This window comes from Heptranchias perlo, chromosome 7 (assembly GCF_035084215.1).
Source record: "Heptranchias perlo isolate sHepPer1 chromosome 7, sHepPer1.hap1, whole genome shotgun sequence".
Lineage (NCBI taxonomy): Eukaryota > Metazoa > Chordata > Chondrichthyes > Hexanchiformes > Hexanchidae > Heptranchias > Heptranchias perlo.
Window position 1 is genome coordinate 87,179,387 of NC_090331.1, and position 10,834 is coordinate 87,190,220.

Sequence of the window (10,834 nt, forward strand, 5' to 3'; positions counted from 1 at the left end):
TAATATTTCAGGAGCGCAGCCTTTCTCAAAACTCTATACAGTGAGGTTTACTGGAGTTAAGAGAGGCTGGCTTTCACAGGGCACCTCCGTATTTGATGGTCCTTACATATGTGCTCCCAAGTGCAGATTACATCACAAGATATACTGGATGTGTTACTTGCTTCTAAATCAACAACTGGTCATCAATAAAGCTGCAGTCATTGTCACAACTCAGTGCAGATGTCGCCACTTGACTGCATATAGCATCCTGGCCAATGACTATTGCAACCAGGATTCGGTGACTATCTTAATGTACTCATTCATGGGTATCCAACATTCCCCATGTACAACTTTACTGCAATGCTACCTAATGCAAAGGTTCAAACAACACCAAGAATAGCAACAATAAAACTGTTGCAGTTTATGCTTCACTGGACTGATACATGTCTGAAATCCCTCCTTTGTTTGCTATTTACAGGTATAACAAACAACCGTTGTAGCTTACGGCGTTAAATTGGTTTGCTTTACAATCTCCAGCTACTTTCCCAGTATCTAAAAGTTCCATAAGGTAAGGTCTCAGAACAGCAGGTGGAGAGAGGTGCCACTTTCACAGGACGCCTCTGAACTTGAAGGTGCTTATATACTTCTTCATGAGCGCAGATTATAGCATGACAATATAATGGCAATGTTTCATTTGCTATTAAGTTATTCCGTAGTGATTATCACTCTGTAAAATTGCAGTCATTACATTACATTGTTAATTACATTTATTAAAAAAGCAAATGTTGCATAAAAGTACAGGTGGATAAAAATGCCTTTTCCTTGTCAATAATAGCGGTGAAATATGGGCTGAAAACAATTTTTTCCCCCAAATTGCTAAAGTGTTAATATTTCTGAACTCCTTTAATCAAGTTCTTAGCCCTCTTAGTAGTCCCCCCCATCCTTGCTGTTTTTTTGCAATAAACTAAAAGCAGGAACAGGCGCAATGTGATCTTTGCAGTAAGGTATTAAAGCTATTTGTGACACTATCCGGAATTGTACCAGAGTCCTAGCGGAAAGGATAAATAGGGCAGTGCATAAGGCTTTAATCTAGCAAGGTGGAGGGAGGGATCTGGTAGCAATAACAAAAGCTTAAAGATAAAAGAAACAGGAGATCAGTGTAACGGTGATAAAGATAACAAACGGTCAAGGAACAAATACAGTTACAAAACAGAAGTATAAGAGGATTGTTAAAAATAAAAGGAACTATTAAAGATGAATTAAACTCTGTATAGCAATGTACAGAGTGTCCAAAATAAAACAGGGGAACTGGAGGCAATAATCCATAGTGAAGAACCAGATGTAGTAGGAATAACTGAAACATGGCTACATAAAGAACAGGACAGGCAACTAAATGTTGCAGGTTATAACAATCAAAGGATAGGGAAGGAAGAAGCTGTACTAATTAGAGATTACATAATGGCAATAGAAAAAAGGGACATAACTAACAGAAGGATAGAAATAGAATCCATATGGATTAATATAAAAGATACGGGATCGATCATGCTAATAGGGGTATACTACAGACTTCCTAATAGGAAAGTAGGTGGATGAAGAAATATGTAAGCAAATATGTGAAATCAGTTAAGGACATAGAATAATAATCAAGGGAGATTTTAACTATCCCCAAATAAACTGGCAAGAAGAGGTAGGTAAAGGGGTACAGGGAATGGAGTTTTTGCAATATGTGCAGGACTCCTTTCTTACCCAGTATGTAAAAAGCCCAAGAGAGGAAGTACTGCTGGATCTAGTAATAGGAAATGAACCAGAACAGATGAGAAGAAAGAGCAGGGGAACATCTAGGCAATAGCAATCACAACATCATAAAATTTAAGATAAAGATCGAGAAAGACATAAGTAAGACAAAGACCAAAGTAATAAATTGGAAAAAGGCTGCTTTTCAAGGGATGAGAATGGAACTAGGGAGAATAAACTGGAAAAATTTACTGATAAACAAAGAAATAGAACAGCAGTAGGAAATATTTAAAACAGGGATCAATAGAGTCCAGAAGAAATATATAAGAAACTAGCCAATAATGATACACCATGGACAAATAGAGTAATAAAGGGAACACAAATTAAAGAAAAAGGCATACACTAAGTACACAGACAACAAACGAGAGGATGTCAAAAGGGAATATGAAAAGGTTAGGAAAGAAGTTAAAAAAGAAATTAGGAAGGCAAAGAGAAACTACAAAATTAAATTATCAAGGAATATGAAAAGAAATAGTAAAGTATTCTACAGACACAAATAACAAAAGAAAAATCAGGATAGGTACAGGGCCACTAAGGGTGCACAAGACAAACTCGCAGGTAATGACAGCGAAATGGCAAAAATATTAAATAATTACTTTACCTCGGTATTTACCAGGGAGACTAACATGGTTGGCATGACATTAGAAGAGATCAAAAAAAGATATAAAGACATTTAAGATAGAAAGGGGGGGGGGGGGGGGAGGATAATTGATAAGCTAATCAAACTTGGAGAGGATAAAACCTTGGATTGCATCCGTACATTTTTAAAAAGTTAGGGAAGTGATAGCTGATAGCAGAAGCGCTATTATATATGTATATATATAAAAATTCATAAGAAAAGAAAATAGTGCTCGGCAGACAACTAATGTAATTCCTATATTGAAAAAGGGAGATAGAACCAGTCTAGGGAACGATAGACCAATTAGCTTAGTGTCAGTGGTAGGAAAGATAATGGAATCTTCACTCAAAGATGTAATAGAAAAACATCTAGAAACCGAAAAATAATGAAGAAGTCAGCATGGATTTCAATAGGGAAGGTCATGCTTGACCAACCTTATTGAATTCTTTGAAGTAACAGAAAGGGTAGACAAGGGGAATGCAATAGATGTAATATATTTGGATTTTCAAAAGGCCTTCGATAATGTACCGCATAGTAGTCTCATAACTAAGGTCAGAGCATGTGGAGTCAAGGGATAAGTAGCAGAATGGATAGCAAGCTGGCTAGAAAACAGAGCGTAGGTATTAAAGGTAGTTAATCAGACCAGCAAAAGGTGGTGTTCCACAAGGATCGGTATGGGACCAATGTTGTTCACCATTTACATAAACAATTTGGACTCAGGAATCGGAAGTACAATTTCAAAATTTGCGGATAACACCAAATTGGTGGGGTATAGTTAATACTGAGGAGGACTGCGACAACATACAGGAAGACATTAATAAACTTGCAGAATGGGCATGTAATTGGCAAATGAATTTCAATATAGCTAAGTGTGAGGTATTACATTTTGGTAGGAAGAATAAGGAGACCACATACTGCTTGGATAAGAGTCTAAATGGGGTAGAGAAGTAGAGGGATCTGAGGGTACAGATACACAAATCACTAAATGTAGTGACACAGGTTAATAAGGCCATAAAAAAAGCAAACCAAGCACTGGGGTACATTTCTAGAGGGAAAGAATTGAAAAGCAGAGAAATTATATTAAACTTTTAGAGAACCTTGGTTAGACCACACTTGGAGTACTGTGAACTGTTCTGGTCTCCATATTATAAAAAAGATATAGAGGCACTGGAGAAGGTGCAAAATAGATTTACCAGGATACCAGAACTGAGAGGTTATACCTATCAGGAAAGATTGAGCAGGCTGGGGCTCTTTTCTCTTTAAAAAGAGGGGTGACCTGATAGAGGTCTTTAAGATTATGAAAGGGTTTGATAGGGTAGATGTGGAGAAGATGTTTCCACTTGTGGGAGGAGACCAGAACTAGAGGCTATAAATATAAGATAGTCACTAATAAATCCAATAGGGAATTCAGGAGAAACTTCTTTATCCAGAGAGTAGTTAGAATGTGGAACTCGCTACCATAAGGAATAGCTGAGGCAACTAGCATAGATGCATTTAAGAGGAAGCTAGATAAACACATGATGGAGAAAGGAATAGAAAGATATGCTGACAGGGTTAGATGAACTCGGGAGGGAGGAGGCTCATGTGGAGCATAAACAATGGCATGGACCGATTGGGCCGAATGGCTTGTTTCTGTTCAGTACATTCTATGTAGTTCTATGTAACTATCTTTGAAAGTTTACAGAAGATTAAACTGCATTAATTACAGGAAAGTTGTGTACCCACTACAAGGAAATGAGCTGGAGTACCGCTAAAGGAGTAGGGCACGTGACACTCAAGATTGCATTACAACCCTAAACTGGCATGAACTGAAGAGTTATTTTATATAATCTAGTTGGTCTCCAGTAGCGTGGAGCATGAACAAAAAAAAATTTGCATATCCTGTAATTTTCTCTCTGCTGTTCTTTGTTTTTCATGAACCCATCTGGCCCACATGGCAGCCAACATTGCCAATGGCTCCCTTTCCTCTGGCACTATTCTTCCCCCCATCAAGATCACCATTATCACTCAAAAGGTCCACTCTTGATCCATCCGCCCATTCCAACTCAAACATTATTACCCATCTCTAACCTTCTCTCCTGCCTAAGGTTCTACGGTGTGGCATTACCACCCAAATCAATGCCCTCTTCTCCCACACCACCATAATCAAATCCCTCCAGTTTGGCTTCCATCCATCTCAGCACTGAAATGGCCCTAGCCAAAGTCAAGAGTGACATCCTCTGCCACTGTGACAGTAATACATTTTCCCATCTTGTCCTCCTCGACCGCTGCATCGCTTGACACAGTTGACCAGACCAGCCTCCTTTGCTGGCTCTCCTCCACTGCCCAGTTCCACGGAACTGCCTCGGGTAGTTCCATTCCTATCTGTCTGCACAAAGCTAACGCATCTCCAGCAATGGTATTTCCACCCTCCACTGCACCATCAACTCTGGAAATCCTTAAAGGATCCATCTTCAGTCCCCTCCTCTTCCTCTTGCTGCCCTATGGCGACATCATCCTCAAGCACGGGGTCAGCTTCAATATGTATACTTTATTGTATCTCGCTCCCTTCACTATTTCTCTAGACCTCATGCCATTGAGATGCCTATCTGACATGAATCCTTCAGCTGAATATCGGGAAACCTGAAGCCATCATTTTCAGTGCCCACCATTAACTCCACTCCCTTGTCACTGATGTCATGCCCTCTCCCTGGCCACTTGTTTAGGCTAAACAAAACCGTGCATAATCGCCATGTCATGTTCAACCAGAGCTAAGTTTAATCAACAAATCTGCTTCCGTCCATCTCTGCAACATTGTCCTTTTCCAGCCCTATCTCAGCCCCCTTAGCGCTGAAACTCATATTCATACTTTTGTTAAGTTCAAAATCAATAACCTCAACACTCTCCTTGAAGACTGCACATTGTCCACCCTACACAAACTCCAACTTGTCCAAAGCTCTGCCCTCTGCATTCTGTCCTGCACTAAGTCCCATTTGTCCATTACTCCTGTCCTTGCTAACCTACACTGGGTCACCATCTCCCAACATAACCAATTTAAAAATCTTGCTCTTGTTTTCAAAACTCTGCATGGCTGTACCTCTGCAATCTCCTCCAGCCATACACCCCTCCCATACTCTTTGGTTCTTCGACTTCAGCCTCTTGTGCATTTCTCCCTCCCCTTTGCCCCATAATAAGCCATTTCAGCCCTACTCTCTAACACCCTCCCTAAATCACTGCCTACCTGTCCTCCTTTAAAAGTCTCATCAAAAGCTATTGTTTAAATTTTGCCTTCATACACCTTCCCTAACCCCTCTCCCATGGCTCGGCATCCATTACCCTTATTATTCTTTGTAAAGTGCTTTGAGGCATTTTGTATGCTAAAGGTGCTATACAAATGCAAGTAGTTATTGTTTTCCTTTTTTTCTCTCTGTATATGGCACTCACCTGTTATTTCTATTCTTCTTAGTTTATTTCTTTTTTCTCTTTCCTTCTCTCTCCGTCCTTCTGTAAACCTCTCCTCTCCATTTTCTACTCTGTCTATGGTTGACATAATTTCTGTCTCCTTATCCTGGTATGCTACAAGGTCCCCTGGTACCTCCCACAGAGACCTAGTCAGGCGCAGGGCTTCGACTCACTGATAGCCACTGAATTACTATTGTCATTTGCTGGGTATAAAGAAGCGAATGTGAGTTTGGGTTTTGAGTGGAGTGCTCAGAGGGTGTGGGTGCTGGTGGAGAGGGAGTCAGAGCCCAGAAGCACCTCTACCCAAAACAGATGTTCTTTCTGTTGATGCCATTCCCGATCTTGAGCCATTGCCCCAGTCAGTAATAGTGCATTCGGGAGCTGCTGCAAAACGTAGGAAGAGAAACCAGGAACTGAAAGAGAGCAGTAAATTGAATTCTATGGTGGAATTAAGCAAGAGGCCAGAACCGATGGGGGGAGCGAAGCACCCAGAGGGAGAAAGGGACAGAGCCTACTTGATTTTATTTTTTGTCATTAAAAATTAAATTTAATCCCATAAAATTACCCAGCAGAATGAAAATATTAGTTTTTTTAAATTCGTTCATGGGATGTGGGCATCGCTGGCGAGGCCAGCATTTATTGCCCATCCCTAATTGCCCTTGAGAAGGTGGTGGTGAGCCGCCTTCTTGAACCACTGCAGTCCGTGTGATGAAGGCTCTCCCACAGTGCTGTTAGGAAGGGAGTTCCAGGATTTTGACCCAGCAACGATGAAGGAACGGCGATATATTTTCAAGTCGGGATTGTGTGTGACTTGGAGGGGAACGTGCAGGTGGTGTTGTTCCCATGTGCCTGCTGCTCTTGTCCTTCTAGGTGGTAGATGTCGTGGGTTTGGGAGGTGCTGTCGAAGAAGCCTTGGCGAGTTGCTGCAGTGCATCCTGTGGATGGTACACACTGCAGCCACAGTGCGCCGGTGGTGAAGGGAGTGAATGTTTAGGGTGGTGAATGGGGTGCCAATCAAGCAGGCTGCTTTATCTTGGATGGTGTCGAGCTTCTTGAGTGTTGTTGGAGCTGCACTCATCCAAGCAAGTGGAGAGTATTCCATCACACTCCTGACTTGTGCCTTGTAAATGGTGGAAAGGCTTTGGGGAGTCAGGAGGTGAGTTACTCGCCGCGGAATACCCAGCCTCTGATCTGCTCTCGTAGCCACAGTATTTATATGGCTGGTCCAGTAAAGTTCTTGGTCAATGATGACCCCCAGGATGTTGATGGTGGGGGATTCGGCGATGGTAATGCCATTGAATGTCAAGGGGAGGTGGTTAGACTCTCTCTTGTTAGTTTCAGAACTTCAATCTAAAATCCATATCTCCAATGAACTTTTGGGTTGGACAAAAAGAAAAAATCCACCATGAAGATTTATCAAAGAGGACAGAGTGCAAAACAAATTAGCAAAATGTATTTCAACTAAATATTCACAAGAACAACCTCAATGCTTCTAATCATATATGCACAGAACATCCTGCAATGGCTTCTTCTCTGACCCCTGCATGGTCACCTTAGGAGTTCCTCATCTCGGCCCCTTCCTGTTCTTAGTCTACACGGTGCCCCTCGCTGTCAGCGTATTGTCAGTTTTCATATGTCTGCAGACAACACACACCCTACCGTTCCACCACCACTCAAGAATCCACGCCACCAATGGGATTTTGTTTTCCATAATTTTTGACACCATTGAGAAACTATTACAGCTGATAACAAATTTTGACTACTCTGCAACGTCAAGTGGGAGATGAACCAGAATTTTCTCCAACTTATCAGCAAGACCAAAACCAAGTTTTGGTATCTCCAAAAACTCTACATCATAGCCCCAGACTCTATTGTCTGTCTCCAACTGTTTGCTCAAGCTGAACCTGATGGTTCACAACCTAGGTGTCCTGTGTGACCCTGAGCTGAGCTTCAAATTTTATATCCTATACATCATGGAAACCACCCATTTCGACATAGGAATTGCTAGACAAAAAAAGACCAAGGTCCATCTAGTTCACCTTCTACCATCCTGGTAGTTGCATGATACAATGACAATGGAGCTATTGACTAATAATAGCAATCCATCTCTATCAAATGGTCTGCAACAGACCCAGATATGATGTGAGGAAACCCCAGTGATATAGAGGGCTCTGGGAACCATAGGTCCAACGTCACCTGTACCTATCAAGCATCCTACACTTACCACATGTCATGTCTCAAATTATTCATATACTGTATCCCAAAATGTTACTTTCTGAAAGAAATCTATCTAATTCACATTTGAATGAATCAATGCTAACTGCTTCCACCATCTTCCTAGGGAGCCTGTTCCATAGATTGATCATTTGCTCAATGAAATATTGTTTCTGCAAAATTAGTTTTGAATATAAACTTTGATTAGCTCCAGCCTTGACTTTTCCAACTCTCTCCTTGCTGCCCTCATGTGTAACCTACATAAATCCCAACTTGTTCAAAGCTTCACTGACCACATCCTATCCCACACAAAGTTTCAATCCCCTATCACCCCTTCCCTCACCAACCTCTAACAGATCCTAGTCACCCAACAGGTTGTATTCAAAATCCTTATTTGCAAATCCTTGGTTAGGTGTGGATCACAAGATATGGTGGGGGTGGGGTGGATAAGAAGGGCAAAGGAGTAGGGGGAAAATAATCTCGAGTCCAGGACGTTCACAACCTTAGCGAGTTGTAACATGCTGTTTGTAGAAGACACACAACTACTGTTGGAGCGAAGTTTGAGATATTTTTGGGAACTTTTTGTTTTGTGATAAATATTATTTTAAGGTTTATAGTGAGGTGGAACTGTCATGGTGGGTGCATTCATGGAGATTTTATTTTCTGGAATGTAATTGCTTATATTTGTTTTAGTGAAAATGATGGAAGAGAATATTGAAATGGGGAGAAAGGTTATGGGTAATAACTAGTGAATAACATGTTTTTTAAAAAATCACAAAAATAACAATTCAAAGAGAGTTAACCAATGAATACAAAGAAAACTGATCAATGGCTCAACAGTCACAGTACAGACAGCAGGCAATTTAATATCAAGACGTGGATGCACATATAACAGAGCTATCGATATCATAGAATCAGAGAACACAGGAGGCCATTCAGCCCATCGTGCCTGTGCTAGCTCTTTGAAAGAGCTATCCAATTAGTCCCACTCTTACCCCACAGCCCTACAAATTTTTCCTTTTTAAGTATATAATGAATTCTTTTGAGTTACTATTGTCTGCTTCCACCACCCTTTCAAGCAGTGCATTCCAGATCATAAAAACTCACTACACAAAAAAAAATCTCATCTCAGGCTCTTTTGCCAATTACTTTAAATCTGTGACCTTTGTTTACCCACCCTCCTGCCAGTGGAAACAGTGTCTCCTTATTTACTCTATCAAAACCAGTCATAATTTTGAACACCTCTAATAAATCTCCCCTTAACTTTCTCTGTTCTAAGGAGAACAACCCCAGCTTCTCCACATAACTGAAGTCCCTCATCTCTGGTACCATTTTAGTAAATCTCATCTGCACCTTCTTCAAAACCTTGACATCCTTCCTTTATGTGGTGCACAGAATTGGACACAATACTCCAGCTGAGGCCTAACCAGTGATTTATAAAGGTTTTGCATAACTTCCTTGTTTTTGTACGCTATGCCTCCTATTTATAAAGCCAAGGATCTCATAAGATTTAGGTGTGAGATTTATGATCAAAAAGCATGAGATGTAGGAAGTTGCAACGATTTATCAGAGTGACATGAATCAAAACAGGTTACACATTTAAACTGCAATGTGTAAGACTTAAGTACTGGTTAAGATGTAAGTGCAGTGGAGGTAAGACATAAAGGAGAGTGTTGCAGTGACTGTTATTTCTTTTGTGCCTCTTGTTTTACTGCCTTTAAGAGTTAAGATATGTATAAAGACATTTAAAAAAAACTCTTACCATTCCTATTAATAATACATGGAGGTTAGTGCAGCAACTTCACTTGAGTAAACTCCACGAGCCTGTAACTTCCATCCACAGATGGGAGAAGCTTCGAGAAAAAAAAATTAAAAAGGCCCAACTCCGGCCCAGGAGCACTCACTTCAATCTGAGGTGCGGCTATTATTATTATTTTTTTATGGGAGTGTGGGGGAAAGCTTCAAGAGGGAGCGAGCAACTGGCAGAGATTTAACTCGGACCAACAGCGTCTCCCTAGGAACCACATTCGGTCTCACTTCAGAGCGGCCATTATGGCACATCCCACATCCATGCGCCTGCGCGACCGCGCTGCATGCCGGAGCTTGTAGTCGTCGGCTATATTTGCATGGGAGGAGAGGGTAAAAAGAACTACAATAACCAGCGAGCCCCCCCGCGAGAGGCGCGGGTGGCGTGTGGGTGAAGGATGAGGTTTATAAACAAGGCAAACTTTGAAGAGGTGGAGCTGTGAAGAAATTCCAACTTACCCTCTTTTCCTGAACAATCACCGAGGTCGTGCTAAAACCTTTAGGCCTCAGCTGGGGTACTGTGTACAATTCTGAGCACCACACTTTAGGAGGGATGCCAAGGCCTTGGAGAGCGTGCAGAGAAGGTTTACCAGGATGATACCAGGGATGACTATGGAGAGACTGGAGAAGCTGGGATTGTTCTGGGTTAAGGGGAGATTTAATAGAGGTGTTCAAAATTATGAAGGGTTTTCATAGAGTAAATAAGGAGAAACTGTTTCCAGTGACAGGAGGGTCGGTAACCAGAGGTCACAGATTTAAAATAATTGGAAAAGGAACTAGAGAGGAAATGAGGAGACATTTTTTCACACAGAGGGCTGTTAAGATCTGAAATGCACCACCTGAAAGTGTAGTGGAAACAGATTCCATAGGAACATTCAAAAGGCAATTGAACATGTACTTGAAGAGGACTAATTTACAGGGTTATTGGGAAAAAGCTGGACTGTGGGACTAAATTGGACAGCTCTTTCAAAGAGCCGATGG

At 41.2% G+C, this 10,834-nt stretch overlaps 1 protein-coding gene across 4 annotated transcripts in view; it reads right to left on the bottom strand.

Moving 5' to 3' along the window:
- Window positions 1-10,109, bottom strand: part of usp40 (ubiquitin specific peptidase 40) — a 116,509-nt gene extending 106,400 nt beyond the window's left edge. For all 4 annotated transcript variants that reach the window (XM_067988074.1, XM_067988073.1, XM_067988072.1 and 1 more), the window contains exon 1: window positions 9,810-10,109. The gene's annotated coding sequence lies outside the window, so the exon portion shown is untranslated. The remainder of the gene's footprint in view (window positions 1-9,809) is intronic.
- Between the last annotated feature and the right edge of the window lie 725 nt (window positions 10,110-10,834).